Consider the following 21,797-nt stretch of genomic DNA (forward strand, 5'->3'; position numbering starts at 1 on the left):
CAGGCGAATATTCTTTTCAGCCCAACCCAGCTGAGGTGGTCATATATAGGACGCAGGGGGGGCAATCCCAGGTGAAAAACCTCACCCATTAACATCTCAACCTATTGCCATTGACAGGAATCAAACTCTCGACCTTTGGATTCACAGGCTGAGACACTACCTATAGGGCTATAGCTTTGTCCAGGCTGAGGTCATCTGTTGAAGATAAAAGTGAACCAGTTAAAGCAGCCAATCTACAAGCTCAGAAACATGTTGCTATCTGAAAAGTTTTGAGATTGTAGATCGGTTATTTTCACAATGAAGTTTGTCATACATTAAAAAAACATACTCTCTCCAAGAAGCATTTCATCATTACCTTTAACAGTTGCACATGTATTCAATGATACAGTCATGTTGTTTGCAATTCAACTTAAATTAAGTCTGCATCAAGTGAGGCTTGAACTGGCGACCCTGAGATTGTGAGGCCTTCATTTAAGGGAGACGCCATTGGCCCAACAGATAAGTAACTGTGAAAAAGGAGATCACACAGATGATACAGTTTCACGCAAATAGCTGAAAAATCCTGGGTTTAAGTGTTTTTCAAACTGCTCAAAATTGCGGACAATCTAAGGGCGGAGCTTACTGGTCAAAGAGATAGATGTGTTCCTCATGAGTCAAGGCACATGTGTAAGCAAGTTTCACGACTTTCGGCCAAACGAGGCATGACTTATGCCTGTTTAAAGTCTGCCTTTTCAAAAAATTGCTATAGCGCCCCCTTTTGGCCAATTGGAGTGAGATTGGTTTCAGTGATATTTGGAATGACCCTGTACATTTCTGCCAAGTTTCAAAGAAATGTGAGTCTGCATGTATGTTTTTGGCACAGATGAATAATTTTCATAAAACTGTAATAGTTAAAATCTATCTCCTCCTGGGATTTTTGAGCAATCTGCACGAAACATTTTACACATGAACTTTGGACCACTGCCTACAAAAATTTCCAACGGATTTTCCATAAGTGAAAAAATGCAGAAGTTAGGAGCCAATGACTGTTTTTCATATAATTCAAAATGGTGGGCGATCTAAAGGTCAGAGGTCAAAAGTCAGACCACGAAAGTTGTCGGGCATGAAGAGACGCATGTGTGTATCGAAGTTTCATGGTTGTAGGTCAAACAGGGCATGAGTTGTACCTGTTAAAAGTTGGCACTTTCAATTGAGTGCTATAGCGCCACCCTTTGACGAATGAGTGTGAGAATTATTTCTTGGTAGTTTTTCATGAGCATCTACCATATGGCCGAGTTTCGTAAAAAGCGTATGCACGGTTAAGCCAGAACTGGCAAAAACAAGTATTTTTCAAACTGCTCAAAATTGCGGAAAATCTAAGGGCGGAGCTTAATGGTCAAATCGATACGTGTGTTCCTCATGAGTCAAGGCACATGTGTAAGCAAGTTTCACGACTTTCGGCCAAACGAGGCATGACTTATGCCTGTTTAAAGTCTGCCTTTTCAAAAAATTGCTATAGCGCCCCCTTTTGGCCAATTGGAGTAAGATTGGTTTCAGTGATATTTGGAATGACCCTGTACATTTCTGCAAAGTTTCAAAGAAATGTGAGTCTGCATGTATGTTTTAGGCACAGATGAATAATTTTCATAAAACTGTAATAGTTAAAATCTATCTCCTCCTGGGATTTTTGAGCAATCTGCACGAAACGTTTCGTACTTGAACTTTGGACCACTTTCTACAAAAATTTCCAACGGATTTTCCATAAGTGAAAAAATGCAGAAGTTAGGAGCCAATGACTGTTTTTCATATAATTCAAAATGGTGGGAGATCTAAAGGTCAGAGGTCAAAAGTCAGAGTGTGAAAGTTGTTAAGCATGAGGAGACGCATATGTGTATCCAAGTTTCATGGCTGTAGGTCAAACAGGGCATGAATTGTACCTGGTCAAAGTTGGCATTTTCAATTGAGTGCTATAGCGCCACCTTTGGACGAAAGATTGTGAGAATTATTTTTTGATCGTTTTTCATGACCATCTACCATATGGCCGAGTTTCGTAAAAACCGACAGCGCGGTTCAGCCAGAACTGCGAAAAGTGGCAGAAGAAGAAGTGACAGAATAATGCGAATAACAATACGTGTCCAGAGCAGAGCTCTGGCCCCGTAATTATATAAATATGGAGGCAGTCAGGAGGGAAGCCAATGACTCATCACCCCCTACCCACTGTGTGTGTGTGTGTGTGTGTGTGTGTGTGTGTGTGTGTGTGTGTGTGTGTGTGTGTGTGTGCGTGCGTGCGTGCGTGCGTGCGTGCGTGCGTGCGTGCAAACACTCGAGTGACCAGGATGAGCTCTCTGTCTCTCTCTCCATTAGGCAGCATATAAGCACTGTCTGTGTGCGAATGTAATCTGACTTTTGTACCGTGAAGTGGAGAATGTACTGATTTGTTAGAATTAGAAATAGAAAGGCTCTTCTGTTTCCATGACAACCTGTGTCCAGATCCTTGGCTCAGGATGTGAATATGACTTAATCCAGAACTGCAATATAGGTCAGGAGTTATTAGACAAACAGTAAAGCTACAATATGGGACTTATTTTAATGAATAATACATTATTTTAACCAATATGGTATGGTAGAGTATGTTAATGCAATATACATAACTAGCATATCTGCAGTGTTGGCGTTACGGTCTCCCTACTCTTCCACTGAGATATTTCGAACTGGCTGTCGCTACCTGGTTGACAATGTCAAGGTTATTCGAAGCAAAATGGTGTACAGGATTACTCATTAAATGTGCCGGCCATACGGCCAAAAGTCCGAGATAATGTTTTCGCCCCTGTCTGTCCATGTGTCTGTTTGTCTGTCTGTCTGTCTGTTTGTGTGGGTGCCCTGTTCAGCTCATCTCTGGCACCGCTGGACCGATTTGCGTAAAACTTTGCGCACACACTCTCATAGGCCAATGAAGAATCCCATTCTTCATTGTGGCCCCAACATTTTCAAAGTGGCACTATAACAAGCCACTTCATGTTTTGGCCCATAACTCTTGAACTAATATACACCTTTTGCTACTACTAGGCTTCTACAGATTTTGTCCAAAACTCCAAATCTGTAGACAATGGCCCTCATTTATCAACGCAGCGTATAAACCGCCATATATTTTTCCATATATTCGGCCGTACACCAACGTCGAAGTCACATTTATCAAAGGATCCTACACAGCTGATCCGAGCGTACATTTGGTCCCAGCGTTGATAAATGTCACGGCTGAAACCGAGCGTCATTTAAATAACACGCCCTTAAATATTCTCAAAACGCCCCGATTTTACGACATGAAGACGAACCAGAATACGACCAAAGACATGAAAAGCCAATAAGAAATACTTTCCCCCGATCGCTTCGCTTCATCTCGCCGCACACGCACACGCCCCTCTCTCTCTCTCTCTCTCTCTCTCACACACACACACACACACACACACACACACACACACACACACACACACACACACACACACACACACACACACACACACACACACACACTCCGTACCGTAGCGGTACAATCTAATTGTCACGTAGGCTTGTAGCCTACATGAATGACATATTATGAAACCAATTACATCGCCATGAATGGAATACGTTTGTATATTTATTTATTTACCCCATACCGAGCAGTGCGCGTTCCAAGTTACACTAAAGCAGTCATGTAGTAGGCTATATTCCCCATGAGACTCGGGCGGTCTGCAGACTGCAGTGATCCCGCGCCGCCCACGTTATAAGAGATTGGAGCGTCAGGTTTATATCCATAACCCAGCCAGGTTGTAGCCTATAACTCCCTATGACATAACTCCATACCATAGGACAAGCTACTGTAAGTTAGTAGACCTCACTGTCCCGACCGCGCGACTCCCGACGCAAAAGCGCTCGTTGTTTTGAAAATAGCAGATCTACAAGCTCACAACGCGTCACGATGCGATGCTGGCTTGTGAGCTTGTAGATTTGCTATTTTCAATGCAGCCAGATCTACAATCTTATCTGAATGACTGCTAAAGCAGTTTGTTTAAATTAATTTATAATGTTATATTTTCACAGGGATTATTTATTAGTGTAGATATACATTTTGGAGTGGATATATGTGTCCAGATGCCTGTCAGACCGTCAGACAATGCTGCTCCGCAGGTCTAGGATGAAATAAACGGGTGCAGCCAACGTCAACAACTGGTCTCGACCAGACGTGAGATCTCAGCGTACCGTAGGATAAAGCCCACGTCAGGATATATTGATAAATGCCGAAAATTGCGGTGAAAACGCCGTACGCCCATTATTTGGGCTGCACCGCGTTGATAAATGAGGGCCATTATCTCTGGAATCAAGATGTATCAGTCAGATTTGACATATCCCATTCCAATTATGATTGACTTCCAGATTTTGCTAACCCTGGGTAGCCAACCTGGCCTGGCGGAGATCTGCGCTCTGAGGAGCAAATTTGTGTGTGTGTGTGTGTGTGTGTGTGTGTGTGTGTGTGTGTGTGTGTGTGTGTTCCAAACAGACCCCGGGTCCAACAGAAGTGAGCCCAGATGGAGTGCCTGAGGTAGGGTAAGCAGACAGACAGTTCTGGCCTAGCTGACCAGAGAACCAAGGAAGGATATTCATCATGCATATGTGATCAACATGACATGTTTGGAATTACTGGCTGACTCTAGGTGGGCCGTACTCTCTCTCTTCTCTATCTATCTCTCCCTCTGTGTGTGTGTGTGTGTGTGTGTGTGTGTGTGTGTATGTGTGTGTGTGTGTGTGTGTGTGTGTGTGTGTGTGTGTGTGTGTGTGTGTGTGTGTGTGTGTGTGTGTGTGTGTGTGTGTGTGTGTGTGTGTGTGTGTGTGTGTGTGTGTGTGCGCGTGCGCGTGTGTGTGTCTGTGTGTCTGTGTGTGTGTCTCTCTCTCTCTCTCTCTCTCTCTCTCTCTCTCTCTCTCTTTCTGAGCAGATGCCATGAAATACATTGTAAAGCGCTTAGAAATAAGGCGAAGGTGCTATATAAATGCAGTCCATTCACCCTTTTAGACGTAATTCATTGTTTGAACTTGTTCTACCTTCGATTGTCTGCACTTGGGTCCGACTCTCCTTACACACCACAACAGAGATGACAACAAGAAGCTATACCTGCTTCTGTGTGTTTGACCTTTTGGCATGACCTTTTGATTTTGGATTTTGGATTTGTTCCCGCTCCTTTTGGGCTTGTTTTCCTGTTTTGGACTGCTTCTACAGTTTTGACCCAGTTTTGTTTGTTTGCCAACCTCAACTTTGTGTAAGCCTCGTCCATCCACTGTGTCAAATAATGTATTTTGCCACCCATTAAAGGATCTACACCATGAATGTAAAACAAAATATTTAACATTTAAAGGTAGGGTAAGTGATATTGGGTTAAAACAGAAAGTATTTTGTTAAAAGGTGAAAGCACTATATTCTGATAGTAATCATTGCTATAGAGTGTTTGTTCAGTAACAGGAGTCTCCCTGTCTCTCCAGCTCTTTAATAAACAGAAAATACATTTTCCGGTAGGTGTCAAAATCTCAGCCAATCAGGAGAAAGTACCCATTTTTAAGCTTCATTTTTATAGTGTTCCAGTTCCAATTTTGCCTGCTCATTTCTTAGTGTCATCACTTCCAATTTCACTTGTTTAATCTATGTCCTGATTGAGTTCTCTATCCTGATTGGATAAAATTGGAAATGAAACTGAAACTGAAACGAAAATGCATTTTCTGTTATAAAGAGCTGGAGAGACAAGGAGACTCCTTTTACTGAACAAACACTATAGCAATGAGTACTATCAGAATATAGAGCTATTTAACACTTATTTTAACCAAAGAAAATCACTTACCCTACCTTTAATATCATATTGTTTATGTCCCTCAAACGTTTTTCAAAAGTTTTGAGCCTAAATCAAGTCTCAGATATACTCATTCCAACTAACTTCGCTCTGGTTTATAAAGCACTTTTACCTGCAATACCACATTGTCCTGATTTGGCATACGCGCTATGGAGCCAGTCTGTATGCATGTTATCTCCTGGTTCTGTGTGGAAAAAGTAAAAAAAAAAACAGGAAAAAAAAACAGAAATAAATAATATATATATATATATATTTTTATGTTGGAACTGAAAAACGGGAGGGATTGTACCTCTAGTGACGTGACTTTCGGGGGCAAATCAGTTTGGCCTGTTTTGAGACCAATTCATATAAAACCCCAGATATGCTGTGAAAGCCTGCATGAGTGCTCAAACGGGGGTCTTTTTGGGATAGAAGAGGTAGGGAGACCAAAAACACACAAAAAAGAATGAAAAGTTAAAATTCATGGTGTAGTCCCTTTAACGTTCCCTGTGACACATAACAAGTACAGCATATTTCTAAATATTTAAAAACGTTGAAGCCCATGGCACAGTGGTGTGGTCACCTTATGGCACATATGCTTATAAACGCTGATTTGCACAGATGCTATTGCAGTTCATCCATGAGTGTTATGAATTTGGCATTGTACAACATGCCCAAGGCTTGCTGGCCGGCGCTGTGGGAAAAAAGCCCAAAAAATATATTCTATGCAGTTGAGAATAACCTCTGGAATGACCTCTCTGGGGAAATCAGACAAGCTAGTCAGTGTCATCTTCTAAATCACTTTTTAAATATATTGTATTGAGGGAGAGGAAGGGAGAGAGAACCAATTTCACTAACCCGGAAAGGGAGAGTCCACACTAGAGTATTTCAGCCACACAATAACCCAGGCAACATAAGTGAGCGACGCAGTCACACACAATAACCCAGCAAATGGGTACCGAAACCTATATTTGGGGACCACGCAAGTCTGTTGAAGCTGTTGTAAAATGCTCTATTAACACACAGCTGTGACTGCATTACATCAGTATTACTGTGCAAAACTAATTATTTCAAAATGTCAGATTTGAGATGGACAGGATAGAGGAGGAAGATAAAAAATAAAGGTACATGCTGAAATTAATGAGAGAAACTTAAGCTGGAAAAGAAACTAAGCGGGACCGTTAAACCGACGTTGTTTGGATGTTTTCAGACAGTGTGATGAGAAAAATCTGGCTTTTGATTTTAAAACTCACCAAAATGGAGCGAAAGCATTATATAACCACCCCAAGCTTTCCACTATGTGTTGCTGGGCAACCATTCTGGCTGGGAAAACGACATTGCTTGTCAGAATAGTAGTAGTAGTAGTAGTAGTAGTATAGTAGTAGTAGTAGTAGTAGTAGTAGTAGTAGTAGTAGTAGTAGTAGTAGCAGTAGTAGTAGTAGTAGTAGTAGTATAGTAGTAGTAGTAGTAGTAGTAGTAGTAGTAGTAGTAGTAGTAGTAGTAGCAGTAGTAGTAGTAGTAATATTAATAACAATAATAATGAAAAGTATAATAATTATTTTATACATTTTTTTAAGTGCTCTATGAATTGCTTTGTGAAAATGTACTGTATTGTATTTGTTCTGTCCTCACTAAGCGTTGTCCTCATTAAGCGTCCCCATGAACGTATATACAGTTAGACAGACAGCTAAACACTCTCCTAATCAAGCTCCAAAAAACAGGCCGATGTGTTGAATTTAGTAGCTTTATTCAGGAGTAAGTGTGAAACTGTAAAATGACAGGAACACGCAGATGAGAAATATGCTATACAATATCATGCACATGAAAATTATACTACCTGCAGTATGTTGCACCACTACACAATAACAGACAAGCATAACTTAAGTTGCTATAGACAAAGTCAATTCGTCTAGTGTTGTATCTGACAACACATTATCATATTATTATGTTGTTGCACATTAGTGCACACACACTGTCTTTAGCCGAAGGCCTCACCACCAACGAGGTACAGGACATGAAGTACATTTCAGCCAGGGTAGGACATTGTGACAGGTGGCGAAGACCTGTGCTCCGAAGAGCACTTTTTCTAGTTCTCTCTCATTCTCTCTCTCACTCCTCCCATGAGCCTCTGTGCTCCTCCTGGTCTCTACCTGAAGGTAGTGGTTGTTCTTTCTCATGTAATCAGACACCAGATTCATCTCTGTCACCCTCACACATCAGTCAAATCAATTTCCCAGCAACCCTCCTGTCCTGGAGGCCTGTTGGCACTGACCGCATCCACATTACATGCACAAGCAAGCACACAGACCAACACACAGAAACTTAAAAAGCATGTGTGCACAGTCACACAAATAGCTGTGATACACCACATCACTGTTCTCTAATGTCTTATACAGTTTGCTTCATCTTTGCTTCTCATAGTAGCCATGGCAGCCAGTAGATGCATGGCCATGTCCTCAGGTAAAGCCTGTCTTTGATATTGGCCACTGGTTTCGATCTCAACATGAGGCTTTATGCTGAGCTGTGAGCCCAGCGGGTTAGTCAGGCTGACAGTCACTCAGTCAGTCAGTCCTGTCAGCAGCATGGAGGACAAGAGCTCGGCTTAAAGCTCCACCCTGCCTGTGCATCGCTCACTGTGCACAATCATTTAGATATGGAGTCATGCCATATTGTTGCGGCAGTGTGCGTGTGTGTGTGTGTGTGTGTGTGTGTGTGTGTGTGTGTGTGTGTGTGTGTGTGTGTGTGTGTGTGTGTGTGTGTGTGTGTGTGTGTGTGTGCGAGTGTGTGTGTGTGTGTGCACAATGTTTTTTGTGTGATGTGTGTACATGTATGAGTTACACTTTACGGCCGTATGTATCTGGAATAACTTCAAGAAAACTGGATCTATTCATATCCTGTCCCTTGAGCCATTTTCACATCCCCAGCTTACCAAGAGTGATACATGTTTTATGTGAAACCACTCAATATATTTGATTGCCCAGCTCTCTGTGTTATGTGATGTTGCTGTTCAGTTGCTAGTTGGTTTGCACTTCGCACAGCACACCTATCATTCATAATATATTAAATATATGCTTCATATGTTTTGAGCTGCATGGATTGGGCACACCTTGAGGAAACCACCCTCCAACACATCCAGGCAGGCCTTAACCTGGCACCCGCAGGGGAAAAGAAAACAAGGAAGCAGCTGGAAAAGGTCTGTCAAGGCGAAACTCAAGGAAAAAATAAAATTGGAAGGAAGCAGAGAAGATCGGCTAACACCGAACCAGCTGGAAGAAGTTAATGAATGACCTATATGCTCCCCAAAAAGCAACAGGGTTTAAGTCAAGTAAGTCTTGCTTTGAGCTTGCATATCGTAACATTTTTGGTGTGCAATCAGAAGTGGACTCTGTCAAGGAGAAAACAATACAGCAAGATGAGGAGTGGAGAGTGAAAGAGAGAGAAGGTGTTATCTCCAGACCAGCTCAGCGCTATAGGAGTGTTCCTCTATCCATCTCTTCCTTCCTCGTCCTTTCTTATCCTGCTACTGATTGAAGGTGTGCGTGCGTGTGTGCGTGCGTGCGTGTCAATGTGTGGGCTTGTGTGTGCAAAAGTATACAGTGTAGCGATAGTGGCGATAGTGTACTGTGGTTCTATGGATTGTACTATGATGTGGTAAATTAATTATGCATTGAGGTTCAATGTTTTATTTTATTTTATACTCTGCTCTGGGGGTTTATGATTTCAGATCTGTTGTCCTGTTTGCGCAGGTAATCTGTAATATCACATGAGTAGAGTCACACCGCCAAATCTGAATGCAATATCATTGCAGTATATGGTTAATATTGCAGTAAATGGTTATATATGCAATATGGTAAACGGTTAATAAATGGTATTGGTTATTCCTGAGCTTAGATTAGATTAGTCTAAATTAAGTATATTTGTGTAAAAAAGTTTTTGTGTGCGTGTGTGTGTGCGCGCGCAGGTACTGTACTGTATGTTTGCGTGAGCGTGTGTGGCCATGGGCGTTCAGGCTTGCGTGCGTGTGTGCGAGCCAAGATTCTTCTAATCAAATATTGATCTGAAGATCTGAGGCAGGAGGGGTGGAGCTGAAACTCTCGCTCCATAAGTCAACATTGTAGACAAATGACTGTTTACAGCCTTTTTGTCTTCCTATGCCCCCCAGCAGTGTGAGCAATACCTGTCTACAGTAGAAAGGGGCTTTAATTCCGTCTCCAGGCTCCCTCGTTATTTATTAAGCTCCCCGGTCATCTTTTATTTATTGATGACTTGCTGTTCTTTAAAGCTCCTTGGCAAACTCTTGGCATCCGCTGACTGGACTGTGCTGCCAAGGTCCTTAGCAGGTAATGAATGTGTGAAAGGAAAGAGCTAGGAGACAGCAGTCTGGACACAACTCAGGTGAACATAAATGTAGTCGGCTCTCTTTGCACAGGCTTTCCTTAAATGAACCCCTGTGCACATGCGTGTGTACGTATTCACACACAGTGCCGCATTAGGAGTCCTATCCAAAATTTCAACACACACACACACGCACGCACGCACGCACACACACACACACACACACACACACACACACACACACACACACACACACACACACACACACACACACACACACACACACACACACACACTCACACTCACACTCACACTCACACTCACACTCACACTCACACACACAAACATGGACATCTCCAATCAGTTTTTTATCAGTGTCATCTGTGCGTTCTGAATGAAGGCTCACAATCAGCTCACAATTCACCACTTCATATGATCCTGGTCACTGTGCAAGTCTCTGTCAGAAGGAGGACTGGAGGAACAAACCACAGGATGGCTCCCAGTCCCTGTTGTCTTCTGACCATTTCCATCACTCACCACACAAAGGAATGACGTTCCAACAACCGGCCGATGCGTCTCATGTTGTTGTGCTTGAGCCGTTGATGTAGAGTAGGAGTGAGCGACTTGAAGAGACAAGCACAATGCAGGTGATTGCCCATAAGAGCTGACAGTGATGGACAGCGGGGGGTGTTGAGGCAGAAGTGGTCATAAATCATACTGTATATGACAGCAATCATGCTGCGTAGCTGAATGTACACTTGTTCTGTGCCCGGAGATGGTGCCGTTTTGTCTCTATAACTGTTCTCTCTATAACATACCCCAGCTGGCCAAGGGTTGATAGGTCCAAAACGTCTCCTCTGCCCCCCGAAAAAAATGGCTAGTGGACTGTCCATTCCAGTCTGAGACATTGTGTGTGTGTGTGTGTGTGTGTGTGTGTGTGTGTGTGTGTGTGTGTGTGTGTGTGTGTGTGTGTGTGTGTGTGTGTGTGTGTGTGTGTGTGTGTGTGTGTGTGTGTGTGTGTGTGTGTGTGTGTGTATGCGCGTGCATGTGCGTGCATGTGTGTGTGCCATCAGAAGATATGGTATCACCAGTTGGTTCGTAAAGCTGACGGTCAAGCATTAATCTGGGATACTTACAGTAGATTGATCAAAATGTTTGACCAATCTAAGTTTATGGGTATGTGCACACCCCCCATTACCCCCCAAGTCATTTTTGAACAGCCCACCATTAGGCAGGCTAAGATAATTGTGTCTGACCCCTCCCATGTACTTTACTCTGAGTATCAGTTACTGCTGTCAGGTAGGAGATATGGGTTCCTGCGTAGAGCTATAACAGATTTAAGCACTCATTTGTCCCTCTGTCAATTACATTGCTCAATGGATTCCTTGCTGAGGGTAGACAGTGGGGTAGAAGGTTTTGAGGTGGTGCTAGGGTCTTTTGCACTAGGCATATTGGCTGGGGACATATGCTATGCCGGAGGGTGATGAATAGGCCTAAATTACTGTGAATGATAAGTGTTGTACACGTGTCACCATGTGTCTCATTGTTTTTGTATTGTATCGTATTGTGTTGTATTGTGTTGTAATGCAGCTGGTTCTTGTCTCCAAGACAAATTTCTCCCAATGGAGACAAAATAAAGTAACCTTTAAAAGCGCACGCGCGTGCGTGCGTGTGTGTGCGTGTGTGTGTGTGTGTGTGTAGACATTTTCCAAAGGGACACATGTTTATCCCTAGTCTTAATGCAGCACTGTTATCGGGGAGAATTGTCACTGTTGATACGTTGCTACCCTCCATGTGCTCTTAAGATTACAAAAAGAAATACCTTCAACAATCCGTCTCTGTCGCCTCATCCGCTGCAAAGTAGTACCGTGGAACATTGATCAAGATAAGTCCACCAATTTTACACAGTAACACACCAGTGGAGTCACAGGGACCACGTTGACACCGCTGCTGTCTGAACTGGTGTTTACGTGGGGCTTTAGTTGTACTGCCTGGGCCAAGTATCAAATAGAAGTGTGAATCTTTCATTATCTCCTTATTCGATTCGATTTAGATTTAAAGTTTTATGCAACAAAGACAGAAAAGCATTTTGGGTTTGTTTGGGTTTTGTAAGATAATACATAAGTGAATTATTGTGTTAATCAACCGCCCCCCCCCCCCCCCCCCCCCCCCCCCCATCCCCACCCTTAGTATCAAGGTATCCAGATATATTTTAACAATGAATCATTTAAAACAAAAAATCAATAGATTTGATTTCAGCAAGTGAAGACATATGCTTGGGTATCGCTTTGTGTCATTGTGGCTGATAAATATTTTGATATTACGTTGCAGTCAAAGCACCTAGGACTAGCCCTTACATACTTTTAGTTGAATTTGGACTGGATGTGTGCTGCACTGCCGACCTTGAGCTAAGACTGACTTGTCAGCATTGTGTCTAAAGGCTTACTTTTTTTTTTACTGGATCACAAAACATTTCACTGCCTTAACCTGAAATTACCTTGTTCATATGTTTTCTATTAGTCATGTATCTGTGCTTCTTCTGTGGAGCTAAAATAGTAAATGGTGCATTCATATAGCAGCTTTCTCCAAAGTGTTTTATAATGTGCATTACATTCATCCATTCACACACACATTCAAACACCGACGGTGGAGGAAACCATGCAAGGCACTAACCTGCACACTGGAGCAGTTAGGGCTTAAGCGTCTTGCTCAAGGATACTTCAGCACACACCCAGAAGGAGACGGGGATCGAACTGGGAACGTTATGATTCCAAGACTGCCGCATTCATTGACATGCAACCCCAATGGCTGGCTGTCTCTTCAACTCAATCTGTGGAATGAGATTTGGCTGCCTCATTGTATTGCATGGTAATAGATGTTCATGGGTAATTTCACCCATTCATAAAGATGTTAATCTACAAAGATAATATTGAAAATTCAGTCCAATAATTTGATCTGGCAACAGTCAAATGGCTCAGTCTGCTCATATCTCTCTCTCTCTCTTCTTTCTCTCTCTCTCTCTCTCTCTCTCTCTCTCTCTCTCTCTCTCTCTCTCTCTCTCTCTCTCTCTCTCTCTCTCTCTCTCTCTCTCTCTCTCTCTCTCTCTCTCAGGTTCAGGTTGGCGCTAGTATGAATTCGCAGCAGAAACCTCTGTCATGCATGAAATTGCATTTGCCATAACCTTACTTTCTCGAATGCGGCCACACTTCAGAGCCGTCTAATGGAGGCTTTTACATAGCAAAACATTTAGACGGCAATTTCTGCTGATAGGGCCTCTGGGGGCTTGACTGGTGGGGTGATAGGCTCCTTGCTAAAGGGCGCCAACTAACAGGCAGTGCTCTTGTCTCATCTAACCTCTCAACTGGGATTTTGCCAGTAAAAAGTGCAGGTCAGCCAAGTTGTCGACGCTGGTGTGTGTGCGTGTGCGGTAAAGAGAGAGAGAGAGTGGGGGGGGGGGGGGGGGGGGGTGGTTCAGTGTTTGTGTCCAGGCTCTACTTGTATTGTTGACATTCTATTACAAATCATTCACCCTTGTGTTATCCAGATTATTATTTATCTATTCCCCCTGCTCAGTCACACCAGCAGAGAGCAGAGATTAATTCCTGTGAACCGATATCTCCAAAGTGGCCCTATATATTCATCCCTCCACCCACATAGACAGGGGAGGAGGGGGGGGGGGGGTTCTTTATGACCTACACGTAATAAATGAGTGAACTAATGTACATTGAGAAATACCCTAAAGACAGAGGGAAGAGATGCATCACAGCCACAATATTGTAATGTCTGCATTACATCATTGATTCATAGTCTGTTTTAGGGACAGCTGACATTTTGCCAGTGTTATCTGTTTTTCCAAGAAACAGTAATGAAAAGCCTGAGGCAATTACAACAGTATAGATAATTGGAGAGGAAATAATGGAAGGCAGCCACTAACATTGCCCGTTATCATTTACTGGCGTTAATGTAAAAGTGTCAAACCAGAGCCATGTGTCAGTTTTTAGGACAAATACATGCACATAGCTTCCAGAGCAGACGACAGGTTGATGTCTGACTTTGACTTCTTGTTGAAAAACAACAAACAATAAGGGTTAACAATAGCGCTCATGATGGTTGGGCTGAAGGGGCGTCAGACACAGTCAGGAGGATCAAATGACCGCTCCTGTCCAAAAATTTAACTATTGTCTGCTTGAAGCACCCAGCGCCAAAAAATGCTGGGCGCCAAGAGTGCTGAAGCGCAATGCCCGGGCACTGGGAAGAGGAGCGCACCAGCATGGGAGACATGCGCTGTCAGCTCAATAGCACTTTCTTTGGACACGGCCCCTTATCAGTTATGGAGTGGTCAGACTCTGCCCAGCTGTTCTTGACAAGCTCACCTACTGAAAGCACAAGTCTTCATAGGTCTCATCTACGTATTCTGCAAACAGGGCTCGTCCTGATGTGGTCATTATAGGAAGGATGGAAATCTCCTGTTGCATTGACACTGACATTGCATGATTTTCTGGGAGACTGACAACCAATCTGCCATATTCCTGAAATGCTGCATCATTTTCTGAATGTGTGAGGTCTAGCACACCAATCAGAATCATAGTGAGAACTTGAATTACAGTGTCGCTTCAGGGAAGGTGTTGTGAAGGATACATTGATTAACTAATGGAGTTGCCTAGCTCTGGGATTCTGAGAGCCCTTAATTCTACATGCAAATTTCTTAGAGGCAAAATAGAATAGGAGGAATGGAGAAGAGAGGATGGGATGGGATAGGAGAGGAGACAATATAATAATTCATTAAGGGCATAGGACAAGGGGAATTATTGAACAGGAAAATATGTCAGTTTTATAAGCTCCAGTTAAGCATTGGCAATTGAAGAGACTTTACCTCAATAGCCTACTACTGTAAAACATTGAATGCCGCCAGCAACACACAAAAACACTGTGTGGCCTTCCCTCATTGCACATGAGTATATAATAGTACCCATGGTAACCACCCACTGTGATTTACATGACGTCATTATTATTACCAAGGCCACACTACACATTTGCACCATTCATTTAAATTAAACAAAATAAAACAAACAGAAATTTATTTTCGCTCTAACAGCAGTGATGGAGGGAACAGCGGAGAAGCAGAATGGTTAAAGGGGGCTAGAAAATCCCATCGTGACAGGAGTGCAGCCATTATCAAGCAGCAGCCATGGATATTAAATTGAGTCATTTCCTGCCACATCCAGCTGGCAGCCGGAGATAAGCTCGTCTGAACCTGTGAACTCACCGACATCACTGAGACGTGGTCTCCTCCACGCTAATTGAAGCATGCACCGTTAGCTTGGCGTGGTCTGCAACGCAATCACATGACAAAACTGCTGTACGGGGCTGGGCTGAGTGTATTGGGGCCAGTTCACAAAATCTGACAGACTGATTGCGTGATTGCACAAGCAAGAGGGCCAAAAGGGCGTCATAATGCAAGGAATCGTGGGGGGAAATTTTTCTCTTACGAGATACGGTTCAACAGTTCTAGGCCAAAATGTGAATTGGCCTGTTATACTGCCACAATGAGACCGATTTGAAAAATGTGGGGTGGAGGTTCGCCCTTGGCCTAGTGGGAGTGTGCATAAAAAAAATATATGCTGATCGGTGCTGCGGTGCCAGAGATTAGCTGGTCACAGACAAACACGGACAGACACATGGACGCACAGACACCTCCCGGAGATAAAAATTGTGAACACTTGAAATCTTCTGACACAAACGCACAGTCTCTCCAGGCTCCAGAATGGCAGGCGGAAGTATCACGAGACGAGACTTCGAACATGATTTCAGTAAAACTGATCTGTAAACAACAATGCCGGCGCCCGTGTAGCAATAGCTTAGCAGTCACATCAGACGGACCACACACTACAGATATATACAAGAAAAAACTATTTTCGAGCGACGGAAATAAGCGTATTTAGCCTAGATCTACCGGCGGCCGTTCTGATCTGCGGTTTGGGGGGTCCGCGAAATGGAGAACTCGTTATGGACAGGGGGTCTCATCATGACTTAACAACATCAAATCAAGTTAGGAAAACGAAGGGCGAAATTATTTTTTAACTGGCGGTTGTTTTAGAGATGTAGGGCCCTATCTTACGCACCACCTTACCCCTTATGCCTAAACTTTTTTGCCACTTTTTACTATTTTGAAAAACGTTTTCAAATAGTTCAAATAGCTGATCTACATCGTCACATCGTCAGCTTGTGGATCGGCTAATTTAAAAAATGGCAAAAAGGTTTAGGGATAAGGGGTAAGGCGGCGCACAAGATAGGGCCTATAGCATTGATGTTGCTATGACAATGATGAGGATGATGATGATGAAGTTGGTAGAGATAAATAACAGCAATTATTGAGTTGCAAACATAAATAAATAATAATAATAACATGGGCACCATGTCTTAATTCCTTCAAAAGCCACATCATTTTTTGTTTAAAAAAAAAATGCTATTGTTGTATCCTTGTTATCATAGTTGCTGATGCATTTCCTGCTGTTATTTAATAGGCACTGGCTTGTTAAACCTGTTCTTTTGGGCTGTGACCTTCACTCCCCACTGTCAAGCTTGGAAGTTAGACATCAAAGGAGTCCATTTTGTTTTTAATTTCCATTACATTAACCATCTCAAACTGTTTATCAGCGCTGTAGTCACCGCATGATGCCATTTAGTGTTCTACACATGCCATGGGTGTAGAAGAAGGGGATGAAGCCAGCTGGGTTTGGGAGTTAAAGTGATTTGAGGTTCCCTGCACATGAAGCCTGTTATTGGCACATTTGTGTGTATCACTTTATTGAATTCCACCTCCTGGGCAGTTATGCAAATGTTTAGCTTTTTGATGTTTGAAGTCCAGGGCCAGGGCTATAAGCCTTGGGAATGGCTCTTGTAAAAATACAGACAAAGCCAAGTCAAGGTTGAGGCTTCGCTCGGCAACAAGCGCAGCTGTAAAGGTTAGCTAGCGAGGTTACTCCACGCTAGCAGCCGAGGATTAGGAGCTGCAGCTTAGAGTCTAATGATCCTCATGTCTGTGTTGTTGTGCAATGCTTTGGCACAGGCACCGTTAAGCTCACTCATTGCCTGTCATCAAAAACACTTCTGGGCTAATAAGCCTTTGCATTCGTTTTCTGGCCGACAGGCTTGTTTCCCTGTCTTAGTTTGTGCTCTGATAAAGCAGTGATAAAAGGCTGTAAGTGGTGCGGAGCACTCTACTGACCTTGATAAGGCAGCCAGCCTCCTGCCATGATGAGGGGCTATATTGCAAGAATTTAAACAGCAGCTTAAACAGGAGACTGACTGCTGATACTGAGAGAGAGAGAGAGAGAGAGAGAGAGAGAGAGAGAGAGAGAGAGAGAGAGAGAGAGAGAGAGAGAGAGAGACACAGACAGACAGACAGACAGACAGACAGACAGACAGACAGACAGACAGACAGACAGACAGATGGGAGAGAGAGATGAGGAGGATGGGAGAGGGGTGTGTGCGGAGGATTTAAAAAAAAAGAAAGTGGAAAGAGAAAGTGTAAGAGAGGGGGGGGCAGAGGCTCAGCTTCTAAACCTATATCTTCAAAAGATGTTTTTTTCTCTCCATGGGATTATACAGTATTCTTTTGAGGAGAGGGTTTCACACATGAGAGAGAATGCATAACAGGGTGACTGCAACCGGTGCACATGATTTCCTCTGGAACACACAGACAATGCACTACCTCTCAACTTATATAGTCACATGGGACTCAGTGAAAGAAATAGATAGCCTCAGTTGGAGTGAAATAAACAGAAAGGAAAATATCTGAATGCAAGTGTAGAATGGACAATCCAAATGAATGAATGAATGAATGAATCAGATTTGATCTATATGGTAAATTCCATACATAAGATACTGTGCGGTGCCTTCAATACACCAGACCGAGAATCATCGTCATTGTAAACCTATGGAATGTGACCTAAATTAGCTTATATCATTTGACATCTCTATCCAATATTTGTTTTGATTATATTTCCGACAACCTGAAAATGTTCAGAGCTGTTCCATACTAAGTTGATGTTTTCTTTGAAAAGTAAATGTTAAGAACGAGAGCTTCTTAATATTAGCTTGTGTGGCTGGTGGAATAATGAGAGACCGATATATAACGGTTACAAATAATAAAAAGAAATCAAGACTGGCTCCAATTCGTCCTCCTTTTGTTTTGTTTTATTTTCTCAAGGTAAAACATTGCCCCAGCATACAGTATATTGGCTGGCATGTAGGTCGTTACCTCAGCACATAATGTGACGGTAACCATTGCATTTTTTGTTAAGATTTATTTGGGGGCATTTTTATGCTTCAGAGTAGAGAGCCAGGAAACCAAGGGAAAAGCGAGACATGCGAGATGAGACAGGGGTCAGATTCAAACCCAGAGCATATGGCCTGTGCACTAACTGGCTGAGCCACCAGGCACCCCATTGTGACAGTAAACTTAATTTAGCTCGCACAGTCTGACAAGATGGATAGTGATGATTTTACCCTTTTCCCATTGCACAGTATGACATTTAATGAACCCATAACATGACTAAAATCAGAGTCTGTAGACACTTTAAGCACAACGCAACAATATTTAAATGTTTTTGTAAGTATTAATAAAATACAATGTTATTTGTGGTAAATACGGTGAAATAGCATTACTTTTCTCTGCACTTCTATATCAACCTCTCACCTGACTTATATAGTACTCACTCATCAACACTTTGCCTTTTCTAGGCTGAACACTTTACACAATGTACACAGTAGCAAAAGCTACTATGCTATAAACCAGTGGTTCTCAACCTGGGGGTCAGGGGCTCGGGGCCCACTGGTGGTGGGCCACGACGGTATTGTGAGGGGGCCTTCAAATAGTTGGCAAAACAAGATTTGAATGATGATATATCATTAAAATTAAAAAGTGATACCAATAAATAATAACTTAAAATATACGTTAGTTCAATTGATCCCAGGTGGAACCCAATCGATTGATTGATGACTAAAATAAACATGCTCTTAAAATGCACGTGGCTTAGACTTAACATGGCAGCCGACAAAGTGGTCAGATGGGCGGGCTGGGAACGCTTTAATGATTTTCAAGTGGACCCTGATTCAGGAAAGGTTGAGAAATACTGATACAGTATAAACCAAAGAAGTACCACCACTGTTGCATAATTCATAAGCACAACCTATTGAGTTTCAACATTTTATTGGAACATGCATGCATGTATTGTTTTTAAGATCCTTCATGGCCCCTCCACCTTTTAGCCAACACGCACATGGGTATATCCAATATTAAACCCATACAGTATATAGGCAGGACCACAGTCACATCACTCTGACTCAGACACAACCATAAACAAACCCCATACACCCATATATAGGCAGGACCACGGTCACATCACTCTGACGCACACATAACCATAAACAAACCGGCATGTCACTATGACTCAGCAGACATAACCATAAACAAACCTGATATGCCCATATATAGGCATATATGGAGATCCGCTATGCATACAGTATGGTAATGTGCATATATGGGACCGACCGACTTTAGATGTGAGAGCTGCCTGCCTTGGAAATTTGGCTTGGCTTGGCAATTTGGTTCAAAGGCTCAAAGCCAATAAAATGTGCAGTCATTATTTTACTTGCAAATTCTTTAGGTTATTAATGTGTGATGTAATTTGTGGACACTTCTAATGCAATGCATTCAATTATTTGAATGCATTTCAGTGTTTATAATGGTATTATATGTTGTCATGCATTGTATCGTGGACTCATGGACTGCACATGCTAATTAGCATTAGCTAACCATGGCATTTACATTAATGATTATTTTTTTTTTAAATCTTGATTAATGTGCACTGTCCCTGTCAAGTAAATAAAGTACCTTTATCCTCACTTGGATGACATTTGTAAAATATAGGAATATTTACGATATATATAGCCCTAAAACTTGAACAAACCCGCAAAAAAACAATGTCATAATGTCATATTTCTTAATTTGTTTATTGTACCCATGTAAGGATCTTCCTCTATGAGTGTCCCAGTGGCAAATCCCATCTGAAGATATACTTCTGCTGATATAATAATCTGTGCAATTGGGCGCTCAATGGCTGGCACTGGATCAGGTATGTCCAGATGGCTTGGGAAAGATCTCTCTCTGTGTGTGTGTGTGTGTGTGTGTGTGTGTGTGTGTGTGTGTGTGTGTGTGTGTGTGTGTGTGTACACGTTACTATGTACTGTAATATGTCATGCATTCTGTTTAAAATTATGAGTAATTCCTCATATACCATTGGTAGCTGTGACCAAATGGTGGCCAGCAGCCTTATAGCCCTAAAAACAACATGTCATATTTGTTAAACAATGTAACGGAATGTAGTGATGTATAATTGAAAATGTTTTGTTGTTTAAAAATATAATTATGTAGATCTTGCAATATTATGAGAGAGACCGCGTCTGTGTGTTATCAGTCAGCCATCTTTATTTAGAACTCCCGGCGTGCCCCCAGGGGTCAGCCTTATATCCTATATCACAGATCTCAGGTTCCACATTGGATCCACATTAGTGTGTTTGAGTTTGCGTGCATGTGCCACACATAAACGTCTAAACTAAAATCAAATCACCCAGCGACAGCATATTCACTGGATCCTCACACCCTGCATCCAGGAAAATATCCATTTGAAGATTGTTATGTCTGATGATACATTTGCCATCCTACTCAGAATCCGATTGGTTTCTGGTTGGCGTGGCAAAACTGGGGAGCACGAGTAAAGGAGCAGAGAATATGGTTGGGAGGGTGGAGCCAAGACCAAGAATCTGAATCAGTCTCAACAAAAAAAATCCTCCCCGTTTTACAAGCCATTGAGGAGTGGAGTAAAAATAATTTGACTGTCTGTAATGTTGCTACCAGATGTACGCCTATTGTGTGTGGGAGGCATGCGATAATCCGACAGACCTTTTCTCCGACTATGTGGCATCCGCGTGCGGTTAGGGTGCGGGTTTGGTTCGGGTTTAGTATTGAAACGTCGGCAAGCCATGGTGGACGGAATAGGTTATCGTCTGTTTCCAAATAGCAGGCTAGCTAGATAATGTAAACATACTGGCCGCAAGGAATATATATGCAGATGAGAGAAGGAAGAGCGTGACTGGTCTGGTATTGCAGCACAAGCAGAAACTAGTGTGATCATTCCCATTAAGAATTTCATTTTGTAATCCTGGTGTGTATTGGGCTCATTGCTCTCTGTCATCTAATGATTCAGCAGCGTACATGCATAATTCATTGGGATGATGGGGGTAGGGTGTCTTCAGCTAGAAGGGCTGTAGAGATTGGAGACAGATTCAATCTCTGTGTTTGTTTACCCACACATACCAAGGATCCCCTTCACCTCTGTGGAGACCACAGATTCCTTATTACCCTCCATATCCATTTGATGTGGGAACCGCCCCATTATGTCCTTCCAAATCAGGGGGAAGAGTGGATGGGTAAGAACACATTTCAGAGATTGAAGCGAATTGAAACTGTCGAGATGGAGTCATCACATCTGGAATGTGGTGCTTCATTAGTGCCTTTGCAGTTAGCGTTTAATTCCCTCCAACCGATCTGCTGTATTCAAGAAATGA

This window comes from Gymnoscopelus microlampas, assembly GCF_963454915.1.
Source record: "Gymnoscopelus microlampas genome assembly, chromosome: 18".
In the NCBI taxonomy this organism is placed as follows: domain Eukaryota; kingdom Metazoa; phylum Chordata; class Actinopteri; order Myctophiformes; family Myctophidae; genus Gymnoscopelus; species Gymnoscopelus microlampas.